The following is a 20,020-nucleotide window of genomic DNA, read 5'->3' as shown; positions in this document are numbered from 1 at the left end:
TCACATGCGGGAGTGGGTGATGATGCAGAAGAGTTATTGTGTTCTTCAAACTCTGAGAAACAGTTTCTGTCCAATCAGATGCTTCTGTTAAACAGCTGTGAAATAAAGTGTGTGGTGATCTCTGTGTGTCTGTGTCTGGTTTCAGCTGGTGTTTGAGGCGCTGGCGTCTGGAGAGCGAGGTCTGATCGCCGTCAGAGGAATCTCACGCCAGGGACATCAGTGCTGTAAGTGTCCCACAATCCTCTCTGCTCCTGTGTGTTCAGCTCAGATGATTACACACACTCATGTTTAACTGGAGTCACTTTCACCATCATTTCTGTTTCCCTTGTCCTCTGATGTCACGGAGGAGTGAGTTAGTGTTAACTGTTTAGTGACTGATCGTCCTGTCATCATTTACTCTCCTTCTTGACTTTCTTCGGTTGATGTTTTCTATGCGATTATAAAGAGCTGAAGCATCATGTCACTTTACTGACTTGAGCTGTGTCTTTAAAAGCTTCTGAAGGATGCTTTGTGTTAGAAATAATGAATTATATATTATGCATTATTTATTCATTAATATATTGTTCATTTAGATTTAATCTTTTTTTAATTTACAAAATTTTTTTGTTAATTTGTCATTTTTTTAAATAATTATTATATAATAAATGTAATTTGTAAAACACCTTTTTACATTATAACAAGCACTTTACATGGATTGTTCATAAAACAAGATAAAAGCAAAAAGCATAACAAAACATGGAACTTCAAACCAAATAATAATAACACCTACAAATCTAGATGAAATATGTTGAGGTAAAAAGCTTCTTAGAAATGTTTTTAAAAAAATTATATATTTTTAATATATATCTTTCAGTTGGATTCTTATTTATTCATTTCAGTTTTTTATTTTATTACTTTTAGTAATTTAATTGAATTGTATTTTATTTCAGATAATGTTCAGGGTAACAATTTTTATATTTAATATTTATTAAATATAATATATTTATAAAAATTTAATTTCGGCTATTCAAATAAAAATAAAAAAATCAATTCTTAACATATTTGTTGCAGTTTTCCACTGTATCTTTAAATGCTGGAGCTGCACTGGATCGATCTTTATAAACAGCAGTTGATTATGACAGATATAGATTAATCTCATAATTAATAATGGTCTCTGAACGTCTCGTGTAGTGTGATTCATCCGCTGATAAACGAAAGCGTCTGATGTTTGACCTTCACTCTTTCACCTGCTCATCCATCTCTCCTCGTCTGGTATTCATCACTCATGCAGTGCTTCTCTCCGTCTCTCTTCCCTCGTTCTTCTTAAGCTGGTATCTTGAGCTCAGTTTTCCTCAGTAATGAATCACCTCTGGCTAGTTCTGCTGCTGATGGCCGGTTTCTCACTCAGTCTGATGTGTTTGGTGTCTCTTTGACCTTCTCTAAGTGCTGCGTCTGGAAAACCCTTGACCGCAGCGGCTGATCCTGTAATATCCTGATGGAAAAGTGCTGAGTGATTGATTCACTGATTCACTGATTCACTGATTCACTGATTCACTGATTCTCTCTCTGTCTGTCAGTGAACACGCCTCACTTCCTGCACATTAAGAGCGTGGAGGTCAACGCCAGACAGACGGCCAGCTTCCAGTGCACCATTAACGGTCAGCCCAAAGACCACGTCCACTACAAGCTCTGGCTGCAGGTGTGTGTGTGTGTCAGAGCGCTGAAGACCAGGATGTGTCAGTGTTATTTCTGTGTAGTTTAGTTTCTGCTGGTAATGTGTTTCAGGGTCAGCGCGAGGCTCCGATGAAGGACACTAAACCGGTGAACTCCAGACGCTACAACCGCCACCTTCGACATCCTCAACACCACCAAAGGAGACTCGGGCCGCTACCGCTGCATCGTGCGCTCCGACAGAGGGGTCGGGGTGTCCAGTTACGGGCTTCTGGTGGTCAAACGTGAGTCCACAGAGTCAGCTCGCTCAGAACTGAATAATTAGGACAATGAACAGATCACTAGTTTTGGATCAGTGTGTGTGTGAGAGAGAGAGAGAGAGAGAGAGTGTGTGTGTGTGTGTGTGAGACTGTGTGTGTGTGTGTGTGTGTGTGTGAGAGTGAGAGTGTGTGTGTGTGTGTGTGTGAGTGTGTGTGAGAGAGCAAGAGAGAGTGTGTGTGTGTGTGAGAGAGAGAGAGAGAGAGAGAGAGCGAGAGTATGTGTATGTGTGTGTGTGAGAGTGAGAGTGTGTGTGTGTGTGTGTGTGTGTGTGTGTGTGTGAGTGTGTGTGAGAGAGCAAGAGAGAGTGTGTGTGTGTGAGAGAGATAGTGAGAGTGTGTGTGAGAGTGTGTGTGTGTCTGTGTGAGTGTGTGTGTGTGTGTGTGTCTGTGTGAGAGAGTGTGTGTGTGTGAGAGAGAGAGTGAGAGTGTGTGTGTAATTGAGAGTGTGTGTGTATGTGTGAGAGAGAGTGTGTGTGTGTGTGTGTGTGTGTGATGGAAGCAGTCAAGGGCAGCGGTGTGTGTCTCAACGCTCTGTTTCCTCCAGGAGAAAGACGCCCGCAGGTTAACAAGACTGACCCGCGTCCTGTGACAGCACAATGAGAGTCATAAATCATTTACAGCATGCTTCCTTTCTCTGCACACACACACACACACACACACACACACACACACACACACACACACAGACACACACACACACACACACACACACACACACACACAGACACACACACACACACAGAATGAACTTCTGCCATGAGTTTACCGCTGGTAACACACCTCTCAGGTAGACCCGCCGTGACAGACGGTGCTGACGGTGACACCGCTGTTACAGGGTTAGTTCACCCAAAAACTCAAACTGGTCCTTGTTCTACTCCCCCTCGAAGCATCCTTGGTGTGTGTGACTTTCCTCTTCCAGAATAATCCAATCAGAGTTACATAAAAATTGTCTTTTCTCTTCCAAGCCTCTCAATCGGGGGTGAGCTGGTGTTTGTCATCAACGGTTCAGAAGACGTGAAATAAAGTGCACACATCTGTAATAAAACACCCCTCACACGGCTCCGGGGGGTGAATAAAGACCCCTGTACCAATCCATGTGTGTTTGTTAGATAAATATCCAGAATTCAAACCTAATAAACACTTTTTACCTAAAATCTGCTTCCTGTGGGATGTGGAAGATGGGAATGTCTGCTCTTGGCTTATTTGGAAATCTTTGGAAATTGTTTTTACAACAATCCTGGTTTGGACGTCACCCATAGACTCCTCAACAGCGGTTATGAAGCCTAAAGTGTGTAGAGCGGGCCGTCGCCATCTTGGCAGCGCGTCACCGCGTGACTCTCCCGGATAATTGAAAATGGGCAAAAAGGCGGGAGCTGATTGCTGAAGCCACGCCCACCTAGCGCAACGGCATTGTCAGCAGCGGCAATCCACCTGTCACTCAAGTGGCCACGCCCTTAGTTATGTAGAACTTAATATAATTTAAACGGATGAGTTATAAAAAAATTCACCCCCCTCACAGTTATCATGAAGGGCAAAATTAGCAATATAGACCAAAATCATTTTTTGAACAAGGCTGTAAACATGTTTTTTTCTGCTGTAAAGTTGGGCATTTTAACATGGGGAGTCTATGGGACTGACTCTCTTCTGCAGCCAGCCTCAAGCGGCCGGTCGATGAACTACAGCTTGAGTCACTTCCTTATTGGCCTCAAGAGAGAGAGAGAGAGAGAGAGAGAGAGAGAGACAGAGAGAGAGAGAGAGAGAGAGAGAGAGGGTGCCGCTCGGTATTGATAGATATATTTTAATATATTTGATTTAAGTCAGAATCAGAATTGGCTTTATTTACCGGGTGTGCGCAAACACACAATGAATTTGTTGTGGGGTTTAAGGCGCTCCTGGTGTATACACACACACACACACCTGCCACACACACACACATCGAGGGGAAATAGTGTCCTCCTTGACCTTCTGAGCAGGATGTTGTCCTGCAGTGTGTGATGAGTTCTGCTCTCTGTCACGTCACATCAGCTCAGATTCACTCTGATACAGGAAACGCCCAGTGTGAGTGTGTGTGTGTGTGTGTGTGTGTGTGTGTGTGTGAGTGTGTGTGTGTGTGTGTGTGTGTGTTTGTGGCAGGTGTATATGTGTGTGAGAGGGTGTGTGTGTGGCAGGTGTGTGTGAGAGAGTGTGTGTGTGTTTGTGAATGTGTGTGTGGCAGGTGTGTGAGTGCTTGAGCATGGTATGTGTGTGAGCATGTGTGTGTGTCACAGCTGTGATGTTCCCGCTCATATTACAGCTCTACACACACACACACACACACACACACACACTCTCTCACACACAGACAGCTGAACGCTGACCTCTGACCTTTGGTGAACGAAGGGTTGCTTCTCTAGTACTGAAGTCACACAGACTGGGATCAGTTTCTGATTCTGATGACGTTCCTCCAGACGAGTGTTTAGAGGATCACGCGTCTTATTTCATGAGTCGAGTCATAACTCAGAGTTTCTCATCTAAGATGCAGACGCAAAAACACACAAGTTTAACATTTTGGATTTGCCTTAAAGTTTTTTTTTCTGTGGCATTTTATGAGTTTTATGAGAATGGAATGTTTCAGTTTATTTTTTGTAAATATTTATATTTTTACTTATTCAGACTCTAGACGATGTTTTGTTAAGTTAATTGTTTTAAGTTTTTTTTTTTTTTTTTTAAACCAGCAAAAAAACTGTATTTTTTTTTAACTTTCTTGTAGAGTGTTAGTGAAGGGTTTGAGACTTGACATCTAATGCATGATAAACATGATAAAACACATTTCTCTTGTAGAAGCGTGGATCACATTTGTGTTCAGGTTCACTGTGACACCGAAGCAGATTGTCTTGTATTGCTAATAGACTTTCATGCTCTGGTGGTGTTTTCTGTGTGTGTGTGTGTGTGTGTGTGTGTGTGTGTGTGGGGCGGGTGAATTGGAGCAGGACCGTTGGGGTGGTGACTAATGAAATAGTGCTCATCTAAAACAATGAAGGTCAGGACATTAATTGGTTTAAGTCATTAGCTCAGAGGAATCAGGCGGCCCGTCTGAAGATTATGCTCTCGATCGTGAGTCGGGGCTTTTGTGCACGAGCGATGCGTCGCCGATTAATTGCGCCACTTAAGATTAAAGCCCAGAGACGCGGGGCGGAATTAAACAGCTCTTGTTGATCCGTGGCTTTTCACCCATCTCACCGTTTCATTAACAAATCACCGGCCTTCAAGAGCCACGAGCCGCTCTTCAGTTCATCTGATGATCAACAGAGAAACACTGCAGTTCAATTAATCTCTGCACTCTCTCTCATCACTCTGTGTGTGTGTGTGTGTGTGTGTGTGTGTGTGTGTGAGTGTATATATATTCACACACATAGTATATATATTTATTTTGCATAAAGTTTTAGTAATTTTTTTTGCCTTTTTTTATAATTATATTTATTTCTCACTCACTTTATTTCTGTTAACAATATTCAAGCAGCAATTTTTATTTATTTAATTCTTTTAATATGGTTTTACTTTTAGTTAATGATAATAACCCTGATTTCACATTGGGGTCTGTGGGAAATATTAAAGAAAAACAGTGTAAAAATGTAAAAATAAATAATAACGATAAGACTAAACACAATTTGGTTATAATAATTTAATAAATAAAATGTTGATTGATTAAACAAATAAAATAAATAATATAACAGTAATGTAAATTCCAAATAATATTTTACTTTTACTTATAATAGATAATTCTCCCAGTATAAGATGCACTTTACACTTGAAAATACATATTGTTTTAATATTAATTACGTGAGGAGGCTCTTTACTATAAGCTACTTAATAAAAAGTGGCTTACTCCATCCAATCTACTGTATTTTCAGCTAGCTAAAGTGAACTTTTCTTTTATATCTAAATATCACAGATATGACGGTGAAAATGTTGTAGTAATGTGAATATTGTCCCTCTCTCAGAGCCTCCGATCCCCATCGCTCCTCCTCAGCTGACGGCGGTCGGCGCCACCTACCTGTGGATCCAGCTCAACGCAAACTCCATCAACGGAGACGGGCCGATCGTGGAGAAGGAGGTGGAGTACCGCACGCTTTCTGGAAGCCTGATCGACAGCCAACCGGTCGACAAACCCAACCACAAGATCGGCCACCTGGACCCCGACACAGAGTACGAGATCAGCGTGCTGCTCACCAGACCCAACGAGGGCGGCACTGGGGCCCCGGGGCCACCGCTCAGGGCCCGAACCAAGTGTGCAGGTGAAAACTCTCACTTTACTACATTACAGCTGATTTATCTGACAACCAGGGATGGAGAGGCTGCTCTGAAAGCTGTTCAACTACAGTCTAGTTTCTCACACTAGTGTTCTCTTAGATTTTTAGATTGTATTTTTTTTTTTTTTTTTTTTTTTTTAATTTTGTATAAAAAAAAATTGTTTACTTTTTATTTTATTTTAGCTTTATTTTTTTTTACTTTATTTTTTATTTTTTAATTGTGTTACTTTTTTATTTTTAGTTGCTATTTTATTTTATTTTTTGTCACTTTTTAGTAATTTTGTTGCATGTTGTTTAATAATTGTTATTTATTAGTTCTACTTTATTTAGTTTTTTTATTTTGGTAATTTAACTTGTAATACAATTTTATAGAATTGATTCGCTACAACAAACTGATTCACTATAGTGAACTGATTTACAATATACTGATTCACAATAATGAAGTAATTCACTACAATGAAACAATTCACTATTATGACCTGATTCACTACAATGAGCTGATTCATAATTTTGAACTGATTCACTACAATATACTGATTCACTACCATGAACTGATTCACTATAATGATGTAATTCACTATTATGACCTGATTCACTACAATGAGCTGATTCATAATAACAAACTGATTCACTACAACGAGCTGGTTCACAAAAATGAACTGATTCACTACAATATACTGATTAATTAAAATGACCTGATTCACTATAATGAAGTATTTTACTACAATGAAACAATTCACTATTATGACCTGATTCACTACAATGAGCTGATTCATAATTATGAACTGATTCACTACAATATACTGATTCATTAAAATGACGTGATTCACTATAATGAAGTATTTCACTACAATTAAACAATTCACTATTATGACCTGATTGACTACAATATACTGATTCACTACCATGAACTGATTCACTATAATGATGTATTCCACTATTATGAACTGATTCACTACAATGAGCTGATTCATAATTATGAAACTGATTCACTACAATATACTGATTCACTACCATGAACTGATTCACTATAATGATGTATTCCACTATTATGAACTGATTCACTACAATGAACTGATTCATAATTATGAACTAATTCACTACAACGAGCTGGTTTACAAAAATGAACTGATTCACTACAATATACTGATTCACTACCATGACCTGATTCACTATAATGAAGTAATTTACTACAATGAAATAATTCACTATTATGAACTGATTCACTACAATGAGCTGGTTCACTGAAGTGAATCTTAAAGTATTTCAGTTAGTTTTAGTGTAAGGTACTGTCTTCCCAATCACTGGTTGTGTTGTTGTGTTCAGTGTGTTTTGGGATTCGTTCATGTGAGTCGTTTAAAAGGGTCTTCAGTGAATCTCTAGAGTTCAGTGTCATTTAAGGGTCGTCAGCGCAGATGCAGCTCGTTTCTGAACTGATGAGGAGGTCATTAGCTAAATAAACACTGTGTTTGTTGTTGTTAAGATGCGCTAGGAGTGCGTTCCTGTGTTTCTCTAGTAATGGTTCAGGAAAGCATTAGCATTATTAAGTGTTCGTCAGAGTGCCGTGCTCATTAGCATCACGCCGCCGGAGCCCCGGGCCCCCAGCTCACTACATGCAATTATCACAGTAATTAAGCAGGTGCAATGACTCTCGTTCCTGATGACTGTTGTGATCGTAGCAGCGCTCAGGTTCTCCACGTGACGCTCCCACGCCAAGCTAATCGCTAGTCCATTAGCCAGAGCGCTAACTGCCCATTAGCGCATCACAGGATTCATCAGCCAGTCAGACGAGAGATGCTCCGGGCCATAAAGAGCAGAACACAAAACTGCATTTACATCAATTATCATTTTATTCCATTGACTGTCCGGTCATTAGCATATATTTCCTCTGACGGCCTTTAACAGAACGACAGAAGAAGAAGAAGAGGCTTCTGACTAACAACACACGCTCTGTTTATTTATTATGATCCCATGACATACTGCTGTAAATACAGTATATATGAAGAGGTATAAACACATGGGCAGTAGACATTAACAGACGTACACTGTATATAGATCTGTATGTGAAAAAATGTGAAGTATATTATGATAAATAGATAATATAACAACGTGTGTGTGTGTGTGTGTATGAATGAATGAAGGCCCTGTACCATGTTTGTGCTGGTGTAGTGTAGCGTAGCGTGGCGGTGTTGTAATGTGTGTGTGTGTGTGTGTGTGTGTGTGTGTATGAAGGCCCTGTACCATGTGTGTGCTGGTGTAGTGTAGCGTAGCGTAGCATGGCGGTGTTGTAATGTGTGTGTGTGTGTGTGTGTATGAAGGCCCTGTACCGTGTTTGTGCTGGTGTAGCGTAGCGTAGCGTAGCGTGGCGGGGTTGTAAGGGGATCTGAGGAGCTGGTGTCTCTGTTGTGACGCGGTTCAGATGAGAGTGAAGGGAATCTTCAGATCTCAGAGACAGCTGTGGATCATGAACGAGCGGCGCTTTGAAGAGCAGACACAGGATTCATGCACACACTCGTCTCACTGACACCAGATTAACTCATGTGACCCCAGCATAGTCACACACACACACACACCTGCAGCAGCGCCACCTGTTGACCAACACACACACACACACACACACACATGCACACACATTTACATGCTGCACACACACTGCACAAAAATACACACTAGCTCAAATACGCACAAACACACTCACACACACACTTGTACTTATACATGCACACACACATTCACTCTCTCTCTCTCTCTCTCACACACAAACACACACATTTACACGCTGCACACACATTGCACACACACTGCACAAACATACTCACTAGCTCACATACACACACACACACACACACACACACACACACACGGACACCGGATGTCCTATGACAAAGCAACATAAAAAAAACAAAAAAAACATTTAGATGAACATTCAACTAAAACAAAAAGCTCATTCCTCAAATGTTTTCAGAGTGAACATTATTAAAGACCAGATACTGCTGAAGGAATGTTCTGTTATTGTTCCTTAACATTAAGTAACATTGAAGTAATCGAGCAGTGAGACTAATTAGTTTCACTTAGGAAACAATTTAACAACAACTTTTTTTTTTACATATACATTTTTAGGGCTCATTTGAAATGACTTTTTCCCAAATTCAGTTTTATTTATTTATTTTATTTTATTTATATATTTATTGTTGTCTCATTACCAAAAAAAAAGGAAAATAAATAAATAAATATATTTTATATTATAAAATTTAATATTTTTAAATAATTAAAAATTGAATCGGTTATTAAATTTAAGTGTAATGTTTCTCATTATTACTGAAAAAATGAAAAGTTGTTGATATGCTGAAAATATATGAGAAAGTCTATGTATAAGATATGATATCTATGAAATTCTCAGTAGTTTCTCTCTGTTCTGGTGTGTGTTACTCTCTGAACACGCTGCAGTCTCGTTCGGGAAGTGTTTTCTGGGATCTGAACTGTTCTGAACTGCGCCTCGTTCCTCCTCCACCTCGTGTCACACTGAAGGTGACTTTCCAGAGTGTTTCTGAGCTCCGTACCATCGCTCCTGAGAGAGAGTTAGTTCTTCATTTCCAGCGGGATCAACGTCTTTAATTTTCCTGTTGAGAGAAGCGGAGCGCAGAGAGAAGAGAGGAAAGCTCCTGCATCACACACACGCACACACACACACACACGCACGCACACACACACACACACACGCACACACACAAACACACACTCATACACTCACACGCACACACACACACACTCACACGCACGCACGCACACACACTCATACGCACACACACACACGCGCACGCACGCACACACACACACACACACACACACAAACACACACCTGAAAATTACACAGTTACTAAGAAACAGGAAGTAACGCACTGAAAGAAATGTGAAATTCTGAAGCAAAAAAGTTTTCTCGTAAACATACTCCAGTAATCTTTGTATTATTTACAACCTGAAAAAAATCATTTTAGCAGTGTATAATAAATATGGACTTGATTAATAATGTAGGTGTTTTTATAAATAAATGATATGTAATGTAAGAGTTGAGGGCCACTCCGAGCATGAAATCAGACGTGTAAAGAGAAGAGGAACAAAGAGACCGAGAGGAGAAGAAAATACAGACGGGAAAATAACCTGATCATACTCTACATCACACACACAAACATCTGATTCATGAGATCATGAGATGATCAGGAGACACACACACAATGAAGAAATATAATATAAAATTCCCTCCAAAAAGTTTGGTTTTGATTGTTTTTTTTTTGTTTTCATTTAATTTAATTTAGTAAGTTTTTGATAATAAATTTGGGTTAAATCATGAATCCAGAAATAAAAGAATAATTTTAAATTAATAAATAAATAAATAATTAACTTAGTCGTGTTTATATAACAAGTGACACATATACATGACATTAAGTGTATCATTATTATTATTTTGTTCTTAACACATTGTAACTAGATGGAAATATAGAAGATAAACAGACACTGAATAGTAAAAGATTATCATAATGATCTCTGCTGGTGTGAGTGTAGAATCTGTATTTCATTAATCCAGTAGAAATGAATTCACTGCAGCCTGAAGCATCATTTCTATGGTAATTCCTTCTCTCTCTGTGTCTAATCTGATTGGCCCGTTGAGCCGGCGATGTAATTTCCTGTTCTTTCTGCTGCGTGATTGTTCGATGTATAAAGGCTGACAAACTCATCTCCTGCACTTCTGACAGAAACACCCAGGCACCAGAAACAGAGAGAAACTCAACAATACTCTGTTTCTGTCCTCATATCCTGATCATGGCAGTTTGATTGTGGTTTCTAATTTCTTCGTATTATATTTCTTAATTTCAGGTTGTCCTTTCAATTAAGTATTTTTGTAATATTTTACTATACTGATTTTGTTGAGTTTTTTGGGTGATTTTTTAATTATTTTTAATTTAATAAATTGTCAGTTATATGAAGTTTTAGTTTTAGTTATTTTAATAAATCAGGTTTAACTTGATGAGAAATGAAGTTTTAATTTTTATTTAATTTTTAATTTTATTATTTTATTTTATTAATTTTATCTAATTAATTTTTTTATTTTATTTTTGGTGATTTTTGTCCTTAATTGAAAAAAAATTCAGTTTTAGTTATTTTAATAAATCAGGTTGAACTCAGTGAAAATGAGAAATAAAAGTTTTATTATTTTATTTTGTTATTTTTTATTATATTTCTTATTTTCAGTTTGTCCTTTCGATGTGGTATTTTTGTAATATTTTACTATTTTGTTTTAATTTTATTTTTATATTGTGTTTTCATTTTTGTTTTACCAGTAATATTATTTGCTTTGTTTCAGTTCATCTACATTAAGATTTAGTTTGTTTTCATTAGCAGTAATATAACTGCTCAACAAATTTTAGTTTAATCCGAAGAATGCTCAATTAAAGCTGTGAAATGTTCACCAAAAATCAAGAAGAAAATGCAATAAATAAATTCTAGCGTTAAAGTTATGATTAAAGTCCACTTTAATATTTGCAATGTTTAATATTTAATACTTGTATTTGCAGTCGAACCTGATCCAGTTGCTGGAAGGTTTGATTTCACTTATTTTTTCTCCTTCAGTATCCAGGTTTCAAACTCAGGGTTGTAGTTTTGAGTCCAGCACAGATCTTTTAGCAGATTTACGAGCGCTAGTGCAGTGTGATGTGATATTAGCATCTGAGAGGAGTTCAGGCAGTGTGTGTGTGTGTGTGTGTGAGAAGCAGTATAATCCACAGGACTTTTATTATGCCTTCTGATAGTAAGGTTCACTTTAGCACTTTGTCACTTGAGGATCGCGTTCGTTCCCTGATCCTCAGGACTTTCTTACAGGAGTAAAAACATTAAGATCCGCGTCTGTTTTCAGAGCACATGGTCCTGCATGTTTGAGCAGCTCTTTAGAATTCATTTTATATGAGCAGCGCAGTAAATAGAGTAAACCTGGCTTTTATCCCTGAAGTAGGGCATTACTCCGGAGTCCTTCCTTCCTGTCCCTGCGGAAAGCGCCGGCGCCTCGGGCAGATTCAGATTCAGATTCAGAGACGAACATGTGCTAAAGTCCCTCTGGAACGGTGCTCACTTCCTCTAAAAGCTTTGAATCCCAGCTGAACTCTCAGGAGTTCACCCCAAAAAATGAATTCTGTCATCAGTTACTCATGAATATTAATTATTATACATTATAAATTATATAAACATAAAAAAAACATTCTCTTAATTCATGCTTAATTTAATTACATTTATTTTATTATATTTAAAATGTTGTTATATTTTATAAAAAATGTTAAATAATTATAAATATTATTATATGTTGTAAATATTAAAGAAATTCTGTTATCTACACACCCTCACTAATAGTTATATTAAATTATATTATATAATGTCTGTTTTATTACATTTATTACATATTTTTATTGCATGTATTAAATTATGTATATAATATATATATATATATATATATATATATATATATATATATATATATATATATATATATATATATATATAATTACAGACACACAAAATCTATCATAATTTACTCTCGATTATATTTATTTTGCTATATTTATAATATTGTTATATTTATTTTACTTTAAGTATTGATAATTATAAGTATATTATATTATCATTTTCCACCCTGAATAAATAGTGTTATATTATATTAGATATATTTTATTACATTACATTCTTATATTATGCATATTAAATAATTAATGATATACTGTATATTAAATAAAATATTAAATTAAAATGTAATCTAAATTGTTTTTATTTGATTTATACTTATAAAATGTTTAATTATTATTATTATTATTATTATTATTATGAATACTATTTGATAAATATTGTTATTGAATAATTATAAATATTAAGAATTGTATATTAGATTGAAAACCCAAACATTTACATCATGTCTTCATGAGTGAATCACTGAATCATTCATTCTTTCATTTTGTTTAGATTTTTGATCCAAAACCTTGAATATAACGGTGAGCTGATTATCCCATAATGATTCAGCATCACTTTAAACTTTTTTGAGCTATATTCCAATGCTAAATTGTTAATTTATTTTTCAGTTAAGTAATTAATTATACAATGCACTATTATTAACAACTAATGTATGATTAATAACTAAAAATTGTGGTCAGTAATTTTTTTATTTTTTTTTTGGAGGAGAAGGAGGGGGAAGGATGCATTAATTGACAGCTAAAAAATTCAGCTTTGCATCACACCAAAAATTACACTTTACTATATATTCACACAGAAAACATCTATTTCAATTAGCAATAATATCTCACAATTTTTCCTGTGTTTTTGATCAATGAAAGCTGAGCAGAAGACACTCTTTCTCTCTTTCAAAGAATAGTGTGTGTATTAGTCACAAAGAAGAAACCTATGTGTTATTCATTATTAAAGGCTGAAGCTGGCGACTGCAGCGGAGGCTGATAACATGATGATTTGTGTCCAGAAGGAGAAGCGTTTCTCTCCAGCTACGCTCAATTTGTTCCCCTTCATGCAGGACTAATGCTTTTATTCTCTCCTGCATCCGGCTCCATCACATCCCTCGCTCTCAGCCGCTCACAGATATGATGATGATGATGATATAACATACAGTTTACATGCGTGTTCTGGTGAGCGTGTGCAGAATGTAATGACCGTGCTCATAATGTGACAATGATAACGCCGGCATTAATTAAATGTCAAGCCTGCGCTGGGCTCTGATCGCTGACATCTAAATGTCAAATAGAATTATTTGAACTCAGGACTCATGGGAACGAAACGAGTGCAGGGAATAGTGATGAAACACACACACACACACTCTGTGTTTTAGTAGGATCTGTTCTCATCTATCTCCAGTTTAACGTCAGAGGCCGTTACGTTTTAGCGCGGTGCAGGAGTTGGGGATAAAAGCGGCGGTGTTCCCGTCAGTGTTTCACAGTTTATGACCGTGTCGCTGCCGCAAATCCATCCAAGGCTCCACCTTGACCTTTCACCCTTAAACTCCTTCAGATAGCAGGAGTTCAGAGGTCAGAGGGGTCACGGAGAAACTAGTGTTTAAATATGACGGGACGTCCCGAAGCAGCTTAAACTGAGAGAGAATGGAGAGCGTTTAGAGGCCAGCGGCAGAAGAATTTATTTAATTTATTTGAATTTAATATTTTTATTTTATTTAATTGTATTTAATTTAATTTAATTTAATTTATATTTTAATTTAATTTAATTTAAATTTTATTTACATTTAATTTAATTTATATTTTAATTTAATTTAGAATTTTTCTTTTTAGGATATAAAAGATCATGAAACAGAAATATTTAAAATATTTGAATATGAACTCTGAAATTGATTAATACGAGTGCAGGTTTTAATATGAATTCACAGCATAAAATTATTTTTCAATTTTTATTTGTTGAGCGTTTTTCATGATACACATCATTTCTTCAATATATTATATTATAGTGTTAATGTATATATACATGTAATATATTTTATATTTATGGATCTAGATGTATATATGTGTGATTAATGTTAAAAATGAACTAAAAATATTCTATATTACTTTTTATATTATAGTACTTATTATTATTATAATATTATTGTATCAGTATATTAAATATTAATTAATACAGAAATTTTGTGTGATAACATGGTGTGTGTGTGTGTGTGTGTGTATAAGTGCGTTTATTTTGTAACATAATTTAATGTTTTGTATTATATTATATTATTATATTATATAGTAGTAAATTGTCTGCGATTGTAAACATAACCTTTGAGCTGAGCGTATTAAAATAGTGGATACTGCTCACTTCAGTGTGTGTCTTTAAGTGTGTGTGTGTGTGTGTGTGTGTGTGTGTGCGTGCGTGTGTGTGTGTGTGGGTCTTATCTCTCTGACTGCAGTTAGTTGTAGGTTATTTTGTTTATATTGGTGAGTCAAACACAAGAACTCTCGGCTGGTGTCACTTTATCAGCACCTAAACACACACACACACACACACACACACACACACACACACAGTGTGTGTAAATAAGAGTGATTTGTCTGCTGCAGTTTTTCCTCCGCTGGGGTTAATCAATAGTCTGTTAATAGTATTTTCACTGAATGTCAGCAGATAATCAATGAGTTAAAACAGAGGAAGAGAAGTCTGAAGGACAGAGCGAGCCGACGGCTACACACACACACACACACACACACACACACACACACACACAGTGAAATGACTGCAGCTGTGAGGAACTGTTTAAATAATAATGCATGATTATAAACAAAGTTATATCTAAAGTGTATTCATGAATCCTGTGTGTGTGATACTGTGAGAGAGAGAGAGTGTGTGTGTGTGTGTGTGTGTGTGGGAGAGTGTGAGAGTGTGTGTGTGAGAATGTGTGTGTATGGCGTTATTTTTTTGTCAGAAGTTATGAGCGTGTAAGACATGCTCACAAGCACATTGTTATTTCACACGCGCAATAATGAATCTTCATCTGGCCTGATAAAAGTACTCGCACACAAATTCACCAACCGAGAGCTGTACATGTAGCTGCGAGCGAGCGCCTGGCATACTCTCATGGGTTAACTCTGCTCGCTCAGCTGATTGGTCAGTTTCACACAGGGACATCCTTGTAGCTTGATTGACAGCTCTCGTTACAGGAAGCACGGAGTTGGGTTAAGTTACCACCGAAGAAGAGTGGGAATGAAATAGAATGAGTTTTCTAATACACACAAAATGTCTCTGCACGTATAAAATGCTGCGCAGATCATAGTTCAATCAATTACCATCGATGAATATATTAGCGAACGATGAAGCCTACGTTTTGTTAAGTTAACATTAACGTTACATATTTTTTGAGCAACAAGTAACGTAACTAGCTAGCCTATTCGTTCTGAAGCTAACGCCTTAGCCAACACTTGTGATGCTGATCGCCAGACACTCATTTTAAACTTTGTAACATTGTAACGTCAATGTTAACTTACTTTGAAAAAACGTAGGCTTCATCGTTCGCTAATATATTAATCGATGGTAATTGATTGAACTATGATCTGCGCAGCATTTTAGATGTGCAGAGATATTTTATGTATATTAGAAAACTCATTCTAATTCATTCCCACTCTTCTTCGGTGGTAACGTAACCCAACTCCGTGCTTCCTGTAACGAGAGCTGTCAATCAAGCTACAAGGATGTTTGCACGTGTGAAATAACATAATGTGCTCGGGAGCATGTCTTACACGCTCATAACATTTGACTAAAACATAACGCCATATATGTGTGTGTGTGTGTGTGTGAGAGAGAGTGTGTGTGTGTGTGTGTGTGTGTGTGTGAGAGAGAGTGTGTGTGTGTGTGTGTGTGTGTGTGTGCGCGTGTGTGTGTGTGTAAAGCAGATGTACCGAGGCGTCTGAGTCTGTGTGTGTGTGTGTGTGTGTGTGTGAGAGTGTGTGTGTGTGTGTAAAGCAGATGTACCGAGGCGTCTGAGTCTGTGTGTGTGTGTGTGTGTGTGTGTGTGTGTGTGTGTGTGTGTGTGAGAGTGTGTGTGTGTGTGTAAAGCAGATGTACCGAGGCGTCTGAGTCTGTGTGTGTGTGTGTGTGTGTGTGTGTGTGTGTGTGTGTGTGTGTGTGTGAGTGTGTGTGTGAGTGTGTGGAGACGCTGGTTGAGCTGCTGTAAGGGCAGGATTAGACTCTTATTTATATCGAGCCCTAGCTCACACACGTGATTAGAAACTTTCAGTCGCAGTATTTTCCCCAAAATGCCTCGGAGAAACAGTCTGATTTGATTTTTATAAGCTGGCAAAAGTTTATTAGTGCTGTTGGTTTAGTCAGTCACTACTAGTAATACTGATGTGTGTGTGTGTGTGTGTGTGTGAACTACCAGTGTTTCTAAAAGAGTTTTTTCTGCTCACCAAGGCTGCATTTATTTAATCAAAAACTTAATACAATTCTGGAACATTATTCTAGTGTAAATCATCTGTTTTCTGTGTGAATCTGTGTTAAAGTGTAATGTATTTCTGTGATGCTCCGCTGTATTTCCAGCATCATTCCTCCAGTCTTCAGTGTCTCATACTAATCAAAATTGAAGCACATAATATCCTGATGATGTTTGGTATAAGAGAAAGCTGTGTTCTCCGAGGTCTCCGTGTCTCTGGTCAGTTTCCGTGAGAGGCTCAGGATCTGATTATTCTCTCAGGAATCAGCAGGTTTCGTTCCTCTGCTGTTCAGGCAGCACTTTGCTCAATCACAGACGCTGTCCTTCTTCTCATCCGCTTCACAAAGACTCCTTCAGTTCAGCCTGAAAGGGAAAATCACCAGGTTCCTTTTTTGCCGAATATCAAGCTTTCATTTAGAAAGTTTGCTATTCTTTGTGCCGGATATATTTCTCAATAGTGCTCAGATTGTTCTCGGCAGTGATTTCCTTCATATTCACACTCCAGAGGAACAGGAGCCACAGGAAACAGTTTTATTGTGTGTCGAGATTAAAAGGGTTCGACTGTCAGCGCTGCACAACTGGAGCCTGACTCAGTCTGAATAATGAGCGCACTGTTTATGGAATATTGATATTTTACATTTATTTGTAAAGATTTTTTATATAAGTTAAACCTTCTAAACTGTAGAAATTACTATTTTTATTACAAAAAAAAAAAATATATATATATATATATATATTTGTTTATTTTATTTTTTTTACCCCAAAAATATATGTAGTTTTTATTTAATTTAATTTTAAATTTTTACATTTATTTATTTTTTATCAGGATTTTGTGAACACAAAAAATAGGATATCAGCTACAAATTTGGAACAAAACATGATTAGATTTTAGAGTAAAACATATTTTTGAAAATATATTTCATATAAAGTGTGAAAATAACAATACATTTAAACTTATTTATTAAACTATTTATATTATATAAAACTATATTAATAAACACAATTTTCTTACATGTATACATGCATGTGCGTATTTGTATTTATATGCATAATAAATATACACAATACATAAAAACACATTATGAATTATTTTGATTAATCATTTGACAGCACTCATTTTTCATCCATATTTAGAGATCATATTCCTTCTCTTGTCTTAGTCTTACTCTGTAAAACACACTCTTTAAGTCATTTCAACCTAAATTACATGAAACTGGCTCAAACAGGAGTTGAACCTTGTGCAGCTTATAAAATAAGTTTCATTAACTTTATTTTATGAGTTAGAGTAATGTAAAAGCAGGTTTTATAGTGTAGAAAGGTATTAAAAGGACTGCAGAAAGCCTGCTATGAATAGTTCTGTGTGTGATCGGTCCGTCTGGATTGCTCCGGGCTCTGTAAAACACAATTTTGTGGGAACGGAGCAGGTTAAGCTTCCCTGTTCCTCATCAGGAGCGTCAGATTGCCTGTCTGGGGCTAGCCGGTGTGTGTGTGTGTGTGTGTGTGTGTGTGTGTGTGAAACACTGAATTGCTCTGAAATGCTGCTCAGATTGAACTCAGAATGGAAACTGATGGTATTACAGAGCTGGTGCTCCTGAGGGAACAGAGCAGATACTGGATCTACGTGTGTGTGTGTGTGTGTGTGTGTGAGTGTGTGTGTGAGTGTGTGTGTGTGAGTGTGTGTGTGAGTGTGAGTGTGTGTGTGTGTGTGTAGTGCTGTCAAACTATAAATCACCATTAATCACATCAGAAATAAACAGTTTTGTTTGTTTACATAATATATGTGTGTGTGCTGTGTTTATTTATTATGTAAACAAAAACGTTTATTTTGAAGGCGATTAATTGCATTGATAAAAAGAAAGAAAAAAATCTATATAATTGAAAAAAATAAATAGATAAACAAATTACAACACCAAAAAACTATAATGCAAAAAAAAAAAAAAAAAAATCTCATGAAAAAAACCAATAATAGCAAATAGTATTCATAAAATGCTGTTAATAATTTTTTCCCCACCGTATTTTTAGATCTCATGCCCAAACAATGAAGATTTAGAATGACATTTTTTTTTTGTATTTAATATTTCTTTTTTTTTTGCATATATATATTTTTTCCTCTTGTGAATTTAATGCATCATGTGTTTTTCATGTGTTCACTGTTTCTCTTGCGTTGTGCAGATCACATGCACAGCCCTTGAAGATGATTGTGGACAATATATTTAGTTTTTTTTCCATTTATTTTAGAATTTCTGTAAAATTCTAAAATAAAACAGAACATGTGTTTTAGTGCTGCTTTTAGGATTTGGTAAAACTCATTTAAAATGACATGAAACCTCAAATGCATCTGATAAATGATGTTTTCTTTCATCTGAAGTGTTGTAGGCTTGTATTAAGCGCAGTGCGTGCGGTTCTCCTGTGTCTCAGATCCCATGCACGGTCCTCGGCGGCTGCAGGTGGTGGACATCAAGTCCAAGCAGCTGACGGTGCGCTGGGAGCCGTTCGGATACAACGTGACGCGCTGCTACAGCTACAACCTGACGGTGCAGTACCGCTACACGGCTAACGGTAAAGAGGAGACGCGCGAGGAGACGTGCTACGATCCTCTGAGCGCCGCGCCGCAGCACACCATCCGCAGCCTTCCTCCGTACACCAACGTCAGCATCCGCCTGCTGCTGCGCAACCGTGAGGGAGTCAGAGAGAGCCAGGAGCTGCGCGTGCTGACCGATGAGGACGGTCAGTGACCACACGAGCTCAGAGACATCCACACACAACACACACTACACACACTACACACACTACACACTACACACACTACACAC

General features: G+C 37.2%; 1 pseudogene; it reads left to right on the top strand.

Annotated features, from left to right (window-relative positions):
* Positions 1-20,020, top strand: part of LOC113083120 (receptor-type tyrosine-protein phosphatase mu-like) — a 55,368-nt pseudogene that overhangs the window by 21,003 nt on the left and 14,345 nt on the right.

Source organism: Carassius auratus, unplaced genomic scaffold (genome assembly GCF_003368295.1).
Source record: "Carassius auratus strain Wakin unplaced genomic scaffold, ASM336829v1 scaf_tig00037424, whole genome shotgun sequence".
In the NCBI taxonomy this organism is placed as follows: domain Eukaryota; kingdom Metazoa; phylum Chordata; class Actinopteri; order Cypriniformes; family Cyprinidae; genus Carassius; species Carassius auratus.
The sequence above is the reverse complement of the archived record's forward strand: the minus strand, read 5'-3'. Positions and strand labels throughout refer to the sequence as shown.